A 19,810-nucleotide genomic window follows, 5' to 3' on the forward strand; every position below is an offset into this window, starting at 1 on the left:
GTCGGTCTACATGGTGGACCAAAATAAATTCTAATCATAGGCACGCTCCAAAGGTGGATGCCTTATAGCCCTAGGAGGCGTTGGTCGCATTTGTGGAGGCATGTTGCAATACCTACATTCATGCCAACACCAAACAATACAATAGAAATGAGGATATGCACAAAGTGATCAATATAGCATAGGTGAATGATTAGACCATGCCAAGCACACCACAAATGACAAAATTCAGCAAAACTAAAAATTTTGGAATTTTTAGGTTATGGAAAAAAGGGGAAAATGCCATAACTTGAAGTTTCGGCTTGACATCGGTTCTATGAACCTATTGCACGCATAAACAACTCATTTAAGCAATAAAATTTGCACACATTGCAAAATCACACCTTACATTGGACAAAATTTTTAAAACTTAAGTTTGGAGAAAGGGAAAGATAGCCCTAAATCCTTAGAAGAGCAATGGGATGCAATAAAACATGAAAAACATCACACATTACATACATGATGTAATAAAACAAGTGAAGATTCAAAGAAATCATAGCAAATATCAAGAAATCTAAACCCTAGAAGCGTGTGGAGTAATGGAGAAACCAAAATAGGGTTTTGAATGTATGAAAGTCAGCATACGAGAGCGTTTCATGGTGAATATTCAATTTGGAGGAGCAATTTGGTGCCAAAATGGGCCTAGAGGACCTCTCTTTTATGCTTGGACCTCTTCCCCCATGAAGTAGCTCTTGGAAATGAGCTAATTGATCCAGGTGATCTACCGCATCAATGGAATCTTTAAGATTTTACCTTCTGATTCCATCCACCACATGGTATGCTGTCGATCAAATGCATCAATCGCACAGATCAACCGCATAATGTAAAGTTATTGTATTTTGGGCAATTTTTGGATTTTTGGATTCCATGTACCACCTATGCAATGTGACTCACTTATGATGTCCCTAGCTACTCATGCATGACTTAAAATATACTCAACATGATATGCATGGTGGTTTGTGAATATGAGTATTGGCATGATTTCTCCTCCTAGAAGTCAAATATGGTTTGTGCCCGAAGGCAAACCATTAGGAGTCCGACCTCCCCAGGTCAGGAAACAACCGGAACATCTGATCCCACCATTCTTGTTGTGCCACCCACACTTAAAACACTGGATGTTACTACTATCTTGGAAGACGTGATGCAAGACTTCTAAGAACAACAACAACTATTCTTCGAAAATGTAACTGCTACAATGTAGCAGCAACAGTTCATGGCTAACATGGACTTATGGTTCCAAGTTGCACATCAGACACAAGCCGTGCCGGAGACTTCTTCAGTACCTGTTACCCACTTGCAATCGATACACCTCAGGTTTAGTCAGTAGTACCAGTTCAAACACAAGGGTCTAGGAAGAGACCTATGATCTCACAAGAGGCTGGGGGACCTAACAAAACTTTTAAAGGACCCTATCCTAATCTAGCTCTGATGCAATCTAGGAGACGGGATACAACTCAGCCTACCCGACCATCACAATTCACAATTGCATCTTGGCTACCTAAGCTGAACATTTGTTGCTACACCTACAATAAAATAGGGGCATAAGTCCAGGACTTACCCGTATCGTAGGCCTGTGTATGTATCATATCAGTGAGCCATCCATCCCATGCAGCCACAGCAGGGCAGCGAGCCCTAGGGGAGTGTATTCACCATGACTACTAAGGATGTAAGGTCACTTTAGGGGCAATGATAGGTACCTTACCTAACTCACAATGCTTGTGCATGCTTTGTTTTCCCTCCATTTCTAGCATGACTTTTAGTTAAACCTCAGTGTGTTGGGTACCTTTTGTATATACCTATCACCCATGCATGCATTGTCAAATTCCTGAGTTTAACACTCAATTTAGTCGTCCACCATCGTAGTAGGAATTTTATTTCATGTTATCTAGCTATTAATGAGGGACTCTCTGAAGACCTTATCACACAATCTAGCTTTTGGAAGGGGAATTTCCCCTATTTCGTGTGGTCTCGATAATAGGCCTGGACTTTCCTTGAGAGCAATCTAGAGAATCTGGGATTGGTCCCGAGTACTCTTGGGTGAGCCTACGGCCTCCCGCATTTCTCAGGAGTGCCATTCTTGGAACTCCTTTGTAACCTTGTCAAAAGTGCTAGAACTGGTCCCAAGTATTCTTGGGTGAGCCTATTACCCCATGCGTCTCTCGGGAGTGCCACTCTTAGAACTTGTTGGTAACCCTACTGAGAATGCTGAGATTGACTTGGTCTATGGGTCCAGTCCATGGATTGTGCCTAGTAGAAAATCCCAGATTCGTATTTAATTATGGGGTTGGTGAAAGGTTATTAGGCATGTAGTTGAATCCTAGTACAACAATGCATCCACAAACCGAAGGATCGTTAGAAAGGACAATTCAGGTCGGATGCAAAGAAGTATAAATTATACCAAGTAGTTATAAGTGAAAAATAGAGCTGGAGATTTAAGTTGGTGAAAAGTAATTTATCGGGTGTTAGTGTAGCCAAGTATAGCCGAAAACTGAAGGATTTGACAAAACTTTGTTCAATAATAGGTATGAGTGGAGTAATGGGTCACCGAATGTCCCCTCCATTATTGGGAGTGAACAATAGGGATTCCATCAATATTCCAATTCATTCTAAAGTTGAGTCATGTAGTGAAAAACCGGATGTGGAGGTTATCATTGAAGAGTCATGTAAGCAAAATGTAGTAAAAAACTCGTGGAATTCAACACAAGACTATAGGAGTATAGGTACTGGGTGAGGTATACAGATATGATTGGACCTTCTGAAATTTTAGCTATGTACGTTCTGAGCTTGATTTTCCTCAGGTCCTTATATTGCATTGAACTTTAAACCAAATTTAATAAGGGATCGATACAGGCCGCTTGCGTAAGGGTGGATACTATTAGAAATGAATCAAGGCAGTTCAATCCAAAATGAAAAGCTATGCAGATTTAGGCCTTAAGGACCACGATCATCGCTACCGCACTGTCTCTTCCTTAAGGTACCATAGATGGAAATTTTTCAAAACAAAAAACATCTTAGGAGTATGAAGGCAAGATCCTATCAAAGAACCCTTAACTATTCGGATTATCAGGTATGTCAAATTTCAAGGATGAAATTTTTATAAAGTGGGGGGAATGTTACACCCCTGCTAAAAATCTGGGTCTAATTTGAACCCTTACATTGGATGTTGCTCCGATAACTATTGACAACAATGACTTGTGGGATGTAACAGTCAAGAGGTCAATTGAAAGTACTGACTAGACTCCATGTACATGTCATGGTGTGAAGAAAGCCATAAGAAATACCTGAAACCACCTTTTTGGATGAATGATGGTAAGTAGCTTCACCTCACCATGAACGATAATTTATGGCATGTGATGCATACAAATCATAGCATTTATGCCTGTAAGTATGTACGAATATACTAGAGAAAGTCCCAAGTTAATCGGAGTTGGAATATGTACTTGAGTACCCTACTTAGGATTCATGCAGTGGATGGGTCAATCAGTCGTCCATCCTACTCAGGATATAAAAATGGGTTATTTTACCATGGACCCCACCTAGCCATGAGTGGGACCCATTCTCCTATGGACCTAAGGTTAGTAAGACCTACCTAGGGTACTACCACCCTTGGGTTACCTATACTATGGGCCTATATGGGTCAAACTTAACTTAAAAAGGGTTTTAAGTGAAAAGCCTTATGTTTTACCAACCAAACAAGCCTTAAGTTACATGTGTTATATATAACACTAGCTTCTCTCCCTATCATTTTAAAAACTCCTCTAGAGAGAAAGAGGAACCATGGGAGAGAGGAAGGAAGAGGAGGATGCTCACCCTTGTTGTGTTCCATCTCTTGAAGCCCTCTCCACTCACCCCATCTCTTGGAAACCAAGCCCGAGCTAAGGAATTCATGGGGAGGAAGAGAAGGAACTGAGGGAAGGAATAAAGAGAAGGAAAGAGAGAAGAAGGGGTAGAAGGAGCTTACCCAGCTTACTTTGCTTCCTAGTTGGTGAGTTCACCTTCTCCCCTCTCATTTCCATTCTATTTGACCTAGGGTTTAGCTTATTGGTCAGGTTTTGAGGTTATAGTGTAAGGGTTATGTGAGGCCAATGTTTAAGACTTCAAATAGAGTGCTTGCAACACCTATTGCACCCCTCTAAAGCACCCTCAATTCAAAGCCCAACAACCATAGGTGAAGGAATCACCTACGAATGGGGATTTTTGGGTTTGGAACCCAATGTAGGTGAACCACCATGAACATGGTTGAATCCTAGGGTTCTATGAACCCCTTAGTGTCAAGCCTTCCCCTAACTGGCTGGAAATTTGAAATGAAGGATAGGGACCTCTGGCCAATCATCCAAACACCTTGTGGAGCATCACTCTAGTAGCTGAACCAATGAGAATGACCTCCTACATACCTGCCAGAAGATGGATTGCAGCTCCATGCTGTTGCACTGCACACTGCTTAATGTACAGCATAAACCCCAGGTATTCTCTCTTCTACCCATAAATGTGGGGCCCACACCTGGAAAGATGTATATTGGACCCTGGGTGAGATGTTGGTGCAAGGTCCAAACCTTGGGCCAAGCCCCTGTGCAAGCACAGAGAAATTACAGCTTTGCTATATTCTTTGGGCGATGCACTGGGCGATTGACCAAATGCCCAGTGAATTACCTAGAGTGGCTAAAATGGTTATTCTAAACTCTAAAAATGTGGGGACCTCCCATACAGACCATGGGCACCCTCTAGGGGTAGATGGGAATTTTGGGAACCATTCGCCACCCTTGGACCCATGTGGACTCCACCTGAGCTGCTAGAATGGCTTAGAATTTAGTAGAAAAATGTATTTTTTAGTATGGGGCTAGCAGCCAAACAGGCCTTAGTCATGGCTGGCCTATAAATAGAAGGGTCCCAACCCAAAATAGAACCCTTAGCACTATTCAAACAGTGGAGAGAAAAGAAAGGAGAGAAAGAGAGAAAGAAAAGAGAGAAAGGAAGGAGAAGAGAAGAAGAAGAGGAGGAAAGGGAGGAGGTTCAATGTAATGCTGCATCCAGCCCCTATCCCTATAGCAATCTATCTCAGGTAATGAACCTTAGCACCTTGAGCTACTGCCCTCTGTATATCTTTGTGAATCCCTGCTCTGAGATGGTGTTTCTGGCTAAGTATAGCCCAAAACACCTTGGAACTGCTTTGGGGTGCCTCAGATCTGGCATGCAAACCTGTTGCATGTAAGATCTGAGCATTTTATATGTGACTTTGTTGCTATTTTGCAACCGAGACTGAAACCAGTCTCTGTGCCAGACTGCACTACCTAGTTGTACCCAGAAGAGGCAGTCTGGGCTTAGATCTATGCATACAAGCTAGCCCTTGCTTGGATTTACGTACGAACAACCTACTACCATGATTTCATATATAAATCTATCCTTGCATGTTACCCAAACCATGGCCTTGAGCTAAGGCACAGTTGGGCTGCTGTTCTCTGAGCTGACTGGGCAGCTCCTGGCTGCCAAATGGTGGGCCTGGGCCATGATCTATTTGGACCATTGGAATCCACTCCTCATGGGGTCCCTAGAAACACTACATGCATTGAGGATCAACCTTAGCACTATCCATGCTGAAAATTCCAAGATTTGGAGTCTGTTCATGCTTCAAACAGGCTCTGGGCGATGCACTGGGCAATTGCCCTATCAGCCAGAGAATCGCCCAGAGAATTAAATTGGATTGTGTAGCTGTCCTGTCTCTGTGGGTCTTCACCAGTGGGCCATGTACAGTGTAAGGAGGTGATAAATGACCAAAATACCCCTCTTCACATCTGTCCATTATTATTCATACCTTGGGTGCCCAAGTGGGCCCCATAGGGCCTGGCAACCCTGCCAGAGATGGTCAACTGAACTGCTGACCTGTGGACTGATTTGTAAGACTATTGGGACCATGTACAACTAATTACACTAGTAAATACCAGATCTAACCCTGATCCACATCTCTGGATGATGCACTGGGACATGGACCCGAAAGCCCAGCGTAAGATCCGAAGAATTCCAAGTGGTACTTGACTGAGCACCGAGTCAGGCTAGTGAGCCTAGATCAACACTAGGACATCCAAAACAGTTTTGACAAATTAAATAATACATTTCTGATTTATTACTTTAGGGTTAGATCCTACGCTCGAGGTGCACTGCCAGACATCAGCCAAAATTGAACTAGCAATTGAACCTGTAGGACCAGACCAAGGTGAGTGGAATGTCATCGTATGTGTAGATGTAACATAATTAATATGTTGAATTGAATCTTATCATAATAATACTATGTTATACATTTAATTCATGAATCTTGAAAACTTAAACAACACTGTATTGACTGCTGGAATCTATGGATGAATATTATATGTTGAGTGTGACTGCTAGACTAGATGCCGTAGCCGGCTTAGAAATGGGGCCTGTGGTAGCTGGTAGAATGGGATACTATTGACACCACCCGACTCATACGATGCCATATAAACCTATTGGGTTAGAGTTTCATCACCCGTGCTGCGCACCCTTACCAATAGGGGTTAAGGTGTTGGATGCCTATGAGAGTGACCATATGAATGAGAAATGAAAAGAAAAGAAAAGAAAGAAATGTGATTGCACCGAAAAGGTGATTATGGGCTATAAGCCAGAGAAAAGAAAAGAAAAGAAAAAGGATGGATACCTCACAGGTTAATCATTGAGGGCTGGTCGGGCTAAACTTGGTGAAAGCTACGAGAGCTGACTGGTCCTCTCTGACAACTCAATGGGTGTATCGCGGGAAGGGGTTAAAAGCCTGCATTAGGGATACATGTATTGGGGATTATAGTAGCACTAACCTGCCTTAGTTGTGATGTTAGGTGGCTAATAATTAATTGATCTGCACCTCATGTAGGATCCATATGATTGTGATTGCATGTGCATGCATGATGATATGTTTCATTCAGAGGCTCGGTGGAGCTCATACTCTATTATGTATGATTTTCTATTAGATGATTCTACAGGTGGATGTCACTGTGGCAGGGAGGCTTATTACCCGGAGGAGAGCCATGGTGGTTATGACCATATTGGTGTGGACCCCGTCAGAGGTCATACCGTTGATGATATTATTCTCAGTGGTTACTGAATATGACCCGTGAAGGGTGCTGTTGATGCTTTTTGTCTTGGGGACTCCTTTTTATTTTTGACAAGAGTTTCTCTCCGTTTCTGCTTTTAGTTTTCTTCTTCTTTTTGGGGCTTGAGTTACCTCGCCCTGTGTATATTTCTTTTATATATGGTAGTTACTAATGTTCCTTCTATGGGAGTGAGAGAGGGAATGATCAAAGACACTTATATATATATATCATCATTTCCTGTACTGCTACGCTTCCCTTATGCTTGAATGTAAATATAGTATTTTCGTAACACTCTGAGTTTTACATGTTGTATTATGGTGGATGGTGTCCGTGAATGGATTAACTGCTTCTAGATCCGTGGGATTTGGCAGATTGCTGTCATACAATTCGGGTCTCCTACCTAATCCTCCCAGGGGTGGTTTGGGATGCGACAGAGCTTGGTATCAGAGCGAGAAGCTCTTTCTACATTCACAGACAGTGGAATAGGAATAATAAATTTTAAGAAAATAAAACATGCAATAATTAAAAGCTACAGGGGGTAAATGTAAATAAAAGAAAAAAACACATATATTGAACATTAATAAGGTAAACTGTGGCCAGAGCCACTACATAAGGTTTTAATGGAAGTACTACTTCCAAATACACCTGCTGGAACAAAAAAAACAAAGGAACTACATAAACCATGATAAAAAAAAAAAAAAAGATTACATCAAGTCAGGCTGGAAGATAAGAGGACTAAATCCCAAATACATAAGAACTAGTGCTGAAAGGGGAGGTATGTCGCTCGGTTGAGGCTGAGTCTGTTGGGAGTCGATGTGATTTCCCAGAAGTCTAAGCGTTGCTCCACAGAACCTACTCTCCCCTCCAGGGAAGTGAGGCCCTGATCCATCCGCATCGGTATCTATGTCAGCTGGGTGCAGAGACCCTGAAACTATGCCATCATGTTGGACCATCCATAGGACTCTGGCACCTGAGAACTAGTAGCCCCGGTCAGATCATAGGACAGTAGATCTGCAAATTGTACCCCAATACCTTCTAGATCACCCTTCTCCTCTAAGCCAACCTCCTGGTCCTGTTCTATCTCCATCTCCTCTCCACCCTCAGGATCACTCTCAGGCTCCCCCTACATCTTCATCTTCTGGATCGAGGTCTTACTAATGGGTCTCGACCTGTTCCCATCCATATACTCTCCAGCCAGAGGAACTCCAAAGTACTAAAACACCAGAGTTAGGAACTTCCCTTAGGGTAGGCTCCCATCAGATAGGTTCTGCGCATGATAGAGCATCGCTTGCATCAGCAAGTAAGGGAGGTTGATCACCGAACCCCCCTTACCAGCCCCCAACAAATAGTAGGTAATATAAGCTTAGAGCATAGAAATACTACCCCGGTTATCGCCTTTCGGATATATGTTGCAGGAGATGCATCTGTTAATGATCCTAGGTGTAGGTCAGATTTCGGAACCCCTTCTGTCCTAGTCGCCTTGAAGACCGTCCTCCTACTCTCTAGAGAAAACATGTCAAAAATATCTATCCAAGGCTTGTAATAGCATCTGTCGCCTATGTCAGGCAGTCCCAAGATCTCAGCTAGGATGGCAGTGGTAAGTTTGATATCAACCCCCTTCACTCTACTCTCCAGACCAAATTCTTATGCCCCAGATGGTACAAGGTTACAATAAAAGTACTGAACCAAGATCGGGTAGCATGGCTGTGTGGGTGACAATATAGATGCCCAGCCTAGGGCATTAAACCTAGCATACAACCCGTATTGGTGGAAGTCATCCACCTGCACCATCCTCTCGTTCACTATACTCTTAGATTTAAATTTTGCCCAGTCCTTTGAATGCTCAAACCTAGAGAACCAAAACCAGTTGAACTCTGGTTCTTCGGATGAAGAATCCTCTCCTGGTGAGGCAGCAGGTACAGTAGATGGTGAAGAAGGTGCGGGATCGAGCCGCAGCTGCTTGCGTGTCACTGCCTTCCTCGCCGTACAATGCCTACCACTTGTAGACATGGTGTTGCAAGCAAGAAGAGAGAGTAAAAAATGAAATTAGGGCACTAAAATCTGTAATTTCAAAGCAAAAAGAGAAGAAAACAGTGAATAGCAGTCCAAAATAGAAGAAAATGTAAACAACTTACCCTAGACTCACGTGGGTGCATGGGAGACTCGTGCAAACGTGTGGATTTGGTGTGGAAGTAGTCAAAGAAGTCCTTGGAGCTCTGCCCTAGGAGTTTAGAAAGCTTAGGATTGAAAATGAAGTGAAAAGGAAAGCTCTCGGACTGATATAGCCTGGGCCTCAATTCTCTAGACGATGCACTAGGTGATAGGGCCTAACGCCCAGAGAATGAAATTTCAGCAGGTTTTGAAATATTTACTTATGGGCTTATTGATTCCACCCAAAAATAGTATAATAAACACAATTACATCATTTAAATAATTATGTGAATATAAAATATATATATATATATATATATATATATAATATAATAATATGAATAAATAATAATAAATATTAATGACAAATAAAGCAATAATGGGAATATCACATAGGTATAAACTAATAAAGTAAGGAGTGAGAGGTTTAACGAAATAAAATTTTCCCTTTTTAAATGGCTTAGTTTAAACACAATTCACATATTCAAATATTTAAATATTATGTGTTTTATATTCATGTGTGTACGAACCACTGTATGAGTGATGCTGTGCAAACTTGAACATAGATATGTAGGTATGTTGAATTGTGTGGCTGTAGAATTTCGCAGAACGTGGGCTCTACCATACCCATAGCCTAGTCCAACAAGGATTAGACCTATTAGGCTTCCGAGCAAGAATTGAACCCCATAGGTACTGAAACACCACATGCAACCTTGAGCTGACCTATTTATTTCCTATCTATGCTACTTAATTTTCCTATAGTGCCGCACTAAATTTTAAATTAAGTAACCATAGTGGCCTGATACTTAGAACTTCTCCATGATAGGATCTTGTTGCGTTGTTCGGGCTTGGAGACCCCAGCAACATGCTTTACATTAGACAACTGAGAAAGAGACTAGCTCGGATATGAGAGATATAGTCCCGTGCTAAGAACCAGTTGGTTGTTTTCCTGGCACTTGCAGATACTAGTGGACCGGTGGGTCGAGCCATCTACCTTTCCTTAGCTGACGGGGTTAGGAGTGGCATAGGAAACCTTTACGTGCAGGCTCTTATCACCGGGTGTAAGTTACAGAGACTTGCGTGCTAGACACAAGTATAAAACTAGGAAGTTGTTGTTTAAAATAAATTTTAATATAACGTCATTCATAACAAATCACAGCATAAAACACTCCACGAGCATAAATCACTTAACAAAAACAATTAATAAGTAACATACTTCACTGGAACGATGACATAATTTCACTGGAACTGTGGAGTAGGTAATGTACATGCAATAGTTAGGAATTATATATTGACCTTAATAAGAGTGTTGGAATTATTGAACGTGTAGCTTTTTCCAGAAAAGCAATCATGGTCAACACTAGAACCAACCGAGGTGGTCGTCGAGGAAGACACCCTTGAAATGTCTCAGAAGTTGAGCTGCCAGATGGAACCGAAGCTTAAAATTTTAAAGTGTCGGGTACCTCGATGGCTACTCAAGCCACTGCCGCTGCACCCCTGCCAGGTATAGCAGCTGGAGAGGTGAATGCCTTCATGACCACCGTGATGCGGACCATGCAACAGCGATAGGAGCTACTAGGCCAAATGTCTACAAAATTTGTGACCATGATGCAAGAGCGAGCAGTACCACCGCCACCACCTAATTGGCCCATACTTTTTCCATCACCTGTGCCTCAACACCTAACGGAAAACTCTACAACCAAGGTGATGGAGAGATTCAAGAAACTCCAATTGCCTGTGTTTTCCAAGTTAAATTCTGAGGCAATGGAGCCGGAATGGTGGATTAGTGCCCTGGAGAAGGCATTCAATGTGCTTGAGTGTACAGATGTGCAAAAGCTAATATGTGCAGGTTATTAGCCACAGAATGAGGCTAAAGCATGGTGGAAGGCCACCAAGCCTAATCTCGAAGCCGCTCATCCAAATCCTACCTGGGAATAATTCAAAGATGTTTTCTTCAAGAACTACTTCCCAAAGAGCTTTAAGGACAAGGAGGAAGTTGAGTTCTCTGCACTTGTGCAAGGAACCAAGTCAATGCTGGATCCAGTAGCAGTTCGAAGATTGGTTCCATTTTGCTCCAGAACACCTGAAAGGAGAAGTCAGTAAGATGAAGAAATTTGAGAAGAGACTCAAACCAGAGATTGAGTCCGTCCTATCAATTATGGATATTCGGGATTACGCTCAAATGGTCGACAAGGCGAAGACTATGGAAGACGGGTTAAAAGAGAAAGAGAAAGAGAAAGCTACAACATCGCCCAAATTAGGCAAGAGGCCAAGCAACTACCAGAATTTTGGTTGGCCGAACAAGGCTTTCAGAGGAGCTAGTTCGAACCCCAATCCAACTCTGTATCATAGGCCAGATGTGGGTCAGAACCCTTTCCACCCCACTTATAATCGGCCTGCCCAACCAACTACGAGTCAAGCGACAACAGCAGCTTCACCAGCCCGACCCGCAATGAGCCAAGTGAGCCAAGCCTCAACACCTGCCGTGTTGTCCAACAAATGCTACGTGTGCCACAAAGCAGGACATATGGCCAGGGAATGCATGCACTGCGGATACAACACTTACTTGCTAAACCAATCCTATGCTAGACCTTTCCAGCCATAGGATAATCGGACTCGAGAAAAAGTGTTTGCGCTGACCAATGAAGAAGCAGAGGCGAACCCCAAAGTAATGACAGGTAAGTCTACTGAACACTACTAAATTGTAGGGAATAACTTGTGGATACTAGAAACCTAAATTTTTTATACAAACCCTAGGTACCCTGAACTTCTCAACCATTCCCACGAGAGTACTATTCGACTCAGGGGCATCCCACTCTTTTGTTTCTACTACCTTTGCAAGTAGGATGACTGATCAATCGAGGGACATCGAGCATGATTTATTAGTCAGCACACCAACGGGCAGCATCAAGAGTCTGAAGGAAGTCTATGAGCCCTGTCAGGTAGAAATTTGTGGGAAGAACCTAACCGCACGTCTAATAAAGTTTGATATGAAGGACTTTGACGTGATACTAGGCATGGATTGGCTATCCGCCTAAGAGCAAACGTCATGTATGCAAAGAAGAAGATTATATTCAAGTGAGACGATGGCTCAGTTTTCACTTACCAAAGTGAACCGATGAGGAAGCCCAAAAGGATAACCTTATCCATCCTCCAGGAGCGGAAATGTCTGGATGATGGATGTCAAGGCTTTTTGGCCAACGTGATGGACACTAAGGTAAAGATAAAGCCTTTGGAGGAACTTGACATCGTCAAAGAATTTCTTGATGTTTTTTCAAAAGATTTGACCGAGCTACCGCCTGATCGTGAGACAGAGTTTGCAATTGATCTAACTCTTGGTACGGCACCGGTATCCAAGGCACCATACCAAATTGCACCTATTGAATTGAAAGAACTGCAAGTCCAACTACAAGACTTGCTAAAGAAGGGTTTCATACGACTTAGCATGTCTCCCTGGGGAGCACCTGTGCCATTCTTAAAGAAGAAGGATGGTAGTATGCGTTTGCGCATCGACTATCGAGAACTAAATAAACTGACAATCAAGAATCGATACCCGTTGCTGTGCATTGTGACCTATTTAATCGACTACGGGAGCAAGAGTTTTCTCCAAGGTCGATCTTAGGTCAGGATACCACCAGTTAAAGATCAAGAGTGGCAATATTCATAAAATGGCATTTAGAACTCGGTACATACATTATGAATTCCTAATGTTATCGTTCGAGTAAACCAACGCCTCGGTGGCATTCATAGACTTGATGAATAGAGTGTTCCATGATATGTTGGATAAGTTCGTTATCGTATTTATCAGTGACATTTTGGTGTACTCCAAGAGTGAAGAGGAGCACACTTAACACCTTACCTTTGTGTTGCAACGATTGCGGGAGCAACAGTAGTACGTCAAGTTTAGTAAATGTGAATTTTGGCTTCACCAAATTGGATTCTTGGGGCACATTGTCATCAAGGAAGGCTTCAAAGTAGACGTAGATAAGGTGAAGGTGGTTCTCGAGTGGGAGACCCCGAAGAATGCCACTGAGATCTGAAGTTTCTTGGGTTTAGTCGGATACTATTGCCGATTTATTAAAAATTTCTCACATCTCGGCGCCCATGACAAAGCTAACAAAGAAAGGTGCAAAGTTTGAATGGAACGACGCTTACGAGAAAAGTTTCCAAGAGTTAAGGAGCCGATTGGTGATGATGCCAGTTTTGACCATTCCAGATGGCACCGGAGAAATGGTGGTCTACACCGACGCATCCCAAATGGGATTGGGTGGTGTATTAATGCAAAGAGGTAAAGTGGTCTCCTATGCCTCAAGGCAACTGAAGGAACACGAAAAAAACTACCCCACTCATGACCTAGAGTTGGCTACGATAGTCTTCGTGTTGAAAATTTGACGACACTGTCTCTACGATGAAAAGAGTGAAATCTTCAGCGATCATAAGAGTCTAAAGTATTTCTTCACCCAGACGGAGCTAAATATGAGACAAAGACAATGATTAGAATTGGTGAAAGACTACGATTGTGAGATCCAGTACCACCTTGGCAAGGCCAACGTAGTGACGAATGCGTTAAGAAGGAAATCACAAACCGCATCCCTCGCTTCCTTGGTTGTAAGTGAGCAATTGATAGAAGAAGCTCAAAAGTTTGATCTAGAGTTGATGATCGAAGGAACAGCTATGCAGTTAGCGGCCATGGATATACAGTCGTCGATCTGGGAAGAAATAATTGAAAAGCAGCCGGCTAACCCCGAACTACCCAAGATAATTTGGGAAGTGCAGCATGGTGTCCACAAGGACACAGACTTCTCACTGGCTCATGATGGGACATTGAAGTTTAGAGACAGATTGTGCGTGCCTAATGACTATGATGTGCAGAAGCGAATTCTTAAGGAGGCGCATAATTCACCCTATTAAATCCAGCCTGGAAGCACAAAGATGTACAAGGATCTGAAGAAGTACTATTGGTGGATTGGGATGAAGCAAACTATAGCTATATACGTGTTCGAATGCCTCACTTGCCAGCAAATAAAGGCAGAGAGACACCGACCGTATGGGTTGTTGCAGCCACTGTCAAACCTGCCCCTAACTGGCTGGATATTTGAACTGAAGGATAGGAACCTCTGGTCAACCATTCGAGTACACTATGGAGTATCACCCTAGTGATTAAATTTAATGGAGAACCTCTGAGGATGTCCTCCCACATACTTGTCAGAAGATGGATTACAGACCCTTGCAGTTGCACTACACACTATATGTCACACCCCAAACCACCCCTTAGGAGGATTAGGTAGGTGACCCGAATTGCATAACGGCAATCCGCCAAATTCCATGGATCTAGAAACAGTTAGTACATTCACGGACTCACATTTGTAACATTTCCACAAGTAAAATCAGAGTGCTGCAGATAATCTACAATTGTAAGAAAAGTAAAGAAAGCATAGCAATACAGAAAATGATTGTGATATATATATACATAGGTAAAATTGTTCCATTCCCCAGTACAACCCACAAACTGAAAAGTGAAAGCTGACATATACATAAGCGGAAATAAAAGTACATATATACAGGGTGAGATAACTCAACCCCAAAAAGAAAAGAAGAAGCTAAACAAGAAATAGGAACGGGGATAAACTCCTAACAAAAATAAAAAGGAGTCCCCAAAACAAAAAGCATCATGAGCGCCCCTCACTGGTCTTCATAAATAACCACTGAGAACGCTCGCATCATCGGCATGACCTCCGTCGGGGTCCATACCAATATCATCATAACTACAAGGGCTCTCCTCCTCGTAATGAGCCTCCATGCCACAGTGGCATCTATCGGCACAATCATCTAGAGAGAAAAACATATATAACAGAGTGTGAGCCCCACTGAGCCCGTGAGTAAAACATATCATCATGTGTGCATATGCAACCACAATCCACATGATCCTACATGATATGCAAGTCCAGATTATTTAATTAGCCACCTAACAATACAGCTAAGGCAGGTTTGTGCTACTACAATCCCCAATACATGTATCCCTGGTGCGGGCTTGATTACCCCTTCCCGCGGTACACCCATTGAGTTGTTGGAGAGGACCAGTCAACTCCAGTGCACTAGTCCTTGGTCAGCCCGACCGACCCTCTATGATAAACTTTTGAGGTAACTGTTTGCACAAAATAATAACCGCAAGCGTACAGATCAATCATAGCTACAGGTTGAACTCAAGGAGATATACTCCACCCTATTTTACTCACTTTAAAGTAATGCAAAGTGAACCAAATTAAAGTGTTAAATTAAACTAATTAAACTAACAAAAATTAATGCGTCCTAACTCACAAGCATCTAATGAATTAAATTGGCGTCCTAACACATATCCATCTAACCTATCAAACTAACACGGATTGTAAGGGATAAATTGCAGCTACACACCACAACCACATAAAAAAAAACAAAAGAAGAAGAAGAGAGAATGAGATAGAAGAAGAGAGAATGAGATAGAAGAGACGGAGAATGAGATTAAGAGTTTAGAGAGTAAAAACCTGGATGTGCTTGACACGGACTGAAATTGCTTGCATGAACGTAATTGAAGAGCTTGAATACTTGAACAAACCTTTCATGGCTTCCTCTTCTAAATCTCGAAGTCTTGTCATCAACTTAGGAACTTAGCCTAGAAAGCTTGAAACTAAACTAGAATTATTACAACCATATTGAAGACATAAAAGTAAAGCACGAATCCAAAGCATTACAACCATGGAATTGCAAGCATGAAATCAAACTAGAACTTAGAAAGCCAAAAACTAGAAGAAGAGAAGAAGAAATTTCACTAATTAATTGAACAATTGAACTAAAAACTAACTTAAAAACTAAACTAGAATTAACTAGTCACAACCCAAAGGGCAAGGGGTGTTTATAGGGGGAAGGAGAGAAGAAGGGAGAAAAGGGAAGAGGGAGAGAGGCCTCCACAATTTTGGGCTCTCTCTCCTTCTAAAAATCATGGAGGGGGGAGAGAGAGGGAGAATAGAATCCAAAAATAGGGAATATTCCCTTCTCCTTCCTCCTTTACAATGCTTGACTCCCAAGAAAAAAGAGAAAAAATAGAAAGAGGGAGAGAAGAGAATCCTAGCTACATAAACCTTCTATTTTCATAAAAGTAAATTTTTAGTTCTAACTTGTGCTTCCTTTTCTTTGTAGACATCTTCTCCAAGCAATGAGATCAAGGCATCTTTGACTTTTCAACCTTCCATGGATGAGAGAATATTTGTCAAAAGAAATCTATCCCAGTAAAATTCTAAAAGTGCCCTTGAAAAGTTGGAGGAGAGAGAGAGTGGTGACTAGGATTCCACTCAATCAATTAATCAAATTCCCATTAAGTCCTCTAGAAAAATTGTGGAGGGTGTGTGTGCACCCTCTAAAAATCGTGGACAGCTATGGGCCTTCAAAAATCGTGGAACCCTGTGGTAGTGTGGGTCCCCCTATGTGGGTAGCAGTCCTTCTCTCTCTCCAAGAATGAAAAATTACCAAAACAATCCTTTACTTGTAGTAGATCTCCACCATTGCTTAGAAGTACCTTCTTTAATGTCAAAAATGTCCTTGGGCAGTGGCAAAATGACTATGGGCTTGTACTATAGCTCCTTTCTGACCCTTTATCTTTTCCTGGCCTGAAAAGAATAATCGATTGCATGGTAGCCTAAACAAATGCGTACTTATGTTCCGTCACATCCATCTTGCTCCAAATTTAGTCCTCTTTACAACCATGGAAAGAAAAATGAAAACTTTACGTGTAACTTGGGACATGCAGCTCCCGATAGTCCAGAATAGCCCAAAATAGCCCAAAACCTAAAAAGCACAAGAAAGCACCAAAGTAACTCTGTCCAATGTGATAAAATGTATGCTTTATGCCCTAAGATTTCACACATAAATGTGCTCATCAGTAACCGACTTAATATTAATTTCACCTTTTCGACGCTTCCCGACATGTAATTCGAGGATAAACTTTGTTCGGCATATAGCCATGATTCACCTATCGGTACTTCCCAAGCATGTTGCTCGAGGCTTCACGGCATATTTACCCTGGGGCATCCCAACATGTAGCCGACGCTTCCCGGCATATTCGCTCAAGGTTTTACAGTAGTCCTCACAGTTATCTAACACCTTAACCCCTGTTGGCAAGGGTGTGTAGCACGGGTGATGAATCTCTAACCCCATGTCTATATGGCATCGTATGAGTCAGGCGGTGTCAACCGTATCCCATAATACAGGTTACCACAGGCCTCATTTCTAAGCCGGCTACGGCATCTAGTCTACCATTCACAGTCATCATGATATATTCATAGAGTTGATCAATAGTCACAAGATGTGTAATAATTATGAAAATTGTATTTGATTAAGTAACATAGCATTATAGTTAAAGAATTTAATTGCCGGCATAATAATATTGTTACATGTACATACACGATAATATTTCACTCACCTGGGTCTGATTCTATGAACTCAGTTGTAGTTTCAGTTTTGGCTGTAGGCCTCGAGCGCGGGATCAAACCCTAAGTATAAATCAGAAATATGTCATTTAATATTCCAAACTACTTTTGGATGTCCTAGGGTTGATCTAAGCTCACTGGGTTGACTCGGTGTACAGTTGGTCATCACTTGGAATTCTCTGGGCCTTGCACTGGGCCTTCGGCCTATGTCCCGGTGCATCATCCAGAGATTGTGGCCTAGGGGTAGAATGGTCATTTACCATTGTAGTTTATGATTCTAGATCATAACAACTTCACCGCACTGTCCCCAATTTGGTAGTGCTGCAGGGCCAACACAGACAGGGTTTTCAAGCCCTACGGGGCCCACTTGGGCACCCAAGGTATTCATACTTATGGACAGATGTGAGGAGGGGTATTTTGGTCATTTAACACCTCCTTACACTATTTATGGTCCATAGGTGGAGGCCCCCATAGTAAGTCAGCGAAATTGCCCCTTTTAATTCTCTGGGCGATGTCTCTAGGTGATGTCTGCATCGCCCAGAACCTGTTTAGAACGTGAATAGGCTCCCCAATTCCTAGGTTCTACACCATGGACAGTGCCTTGATCATCCCCCCATGCATGTTAGGTCATCATGGACCCCCTGGGGTGTGGTTTGCACTGAGCTTCATGGATTTTTACCTGGGCCCACCACTTGGCTGCCAGGAGCTGCCCAGACAGCCCAGTGAATAGTAACCCAGTATAGCTTTAGCTGCAGACCATGGATTTGGCTGCATGCAAGGGTTATTTCACATGTAACACAGTAATCTAAGGCTATTACAACTCATGGCTAGGCTACATGCAGCCAGGACACACAGATCTAAGCCCAGACTGCTTGTTCTTGGTGTAACAATGCAGTGCAGTCTGGTATAGGCTTAGGTTTCGGTCTCAGGTATAGAACAGCCATCAAATATCATAAAAAGCTCAGATCCTCATGCATCATGTTTGGATGTTGGATCTGAGATAGTTCATGGCAGCCTCCAGCTGTTCTGGGATGCCAATGGCCAGAAAAACTTCAAAAATACCAGAGATTCATGGAGAAAAATAGCAAACAGCAGTATAGCAGCATGTGTTGGTATGGTTTATACCTGAATCAAGTCTAGGAAGCTACCTGAACAGATTGGAGGCAAGGTGAGACCTTCTGCTTCTTCTTCTCCTTCTCTTTTTCTCTCTTTTCTCTCTTCTTTCTCTCCTACGATTTCAATAGTGCTAGGAACCTCTAAAATGAGGCTGGGGTCCCCTATTTATAGGCCAGCCTCATACTGAGGCCTGTTTGCCTGCTTAAGCCTCTTTTGAGAATGTGTTTTTTAACCTGATTCTTAGCCATTCTGGGCAATCAGGTGGGGTCCACAGGGATCTAAGGGTATGAGGTGTGTTAGGGAAGTACACATGGCCCTATACACTCCAAGTCATCTCCATGATGACATGGGTATTTTGATGATAACAAATAAGACCATTCTTAGACTAATGCTTATGTTCTTAGTGTTTTAGAGTTAAAGCATAGCACCAAATGAGGCGGAACGTATACAAATACAAAGAGCATACATAAAAAGAGACCTCTCAAGACTTGGAAGCAGATCCTTGGAAGACTAAAGATTTTTGAGCATGAAGACTTTGTATATATATTTTTGTAATTTCCTTTTGAGTCACATTTTGATGTAATGCACACACCACACATGCATCATTTTAGAATGACCTTAGGTGGCTATTGGACCCCTTACATATGTGACTAATTGGGTTTGAAACCCCCAAACCAAACCCTAACGGAGATGGACCATTATTTACACTGAAATTACCCAATCCGGCATACCGGTTCCAGATCCGGCATACCGGATTATTAGGAATCTTAGGAAAATTGGTCAAAGTAGCTTGGTTAAGCAAGCTGGATAAGGATCCAGCATACCGGATCCTGAGTACCTGTAATTTGCCCTAATCCGGCATACCGGATTCCCATCTAGCATACCGGATCATTACTGGATTATATATGGCTTGTGGAATCCGATTCTAATCTAGATTCTAAATTAATCCAA

Source organism: Telopea speciosissima, chromosome 1, assembly GCF_018873765.1.
Source record: "Telopea speciosissima isolate NSW1024214 ecotype Mountain lineage chromosome 1, Tspe_v1, whole genome shotgun sequence".
NCBI classification, from domain to species: Eukaryota; Viridiplantae; Streptophyta; class Magnoliopsida; order Proteales; family Proteaceae; genus Telopea; species Telopea speciosissima.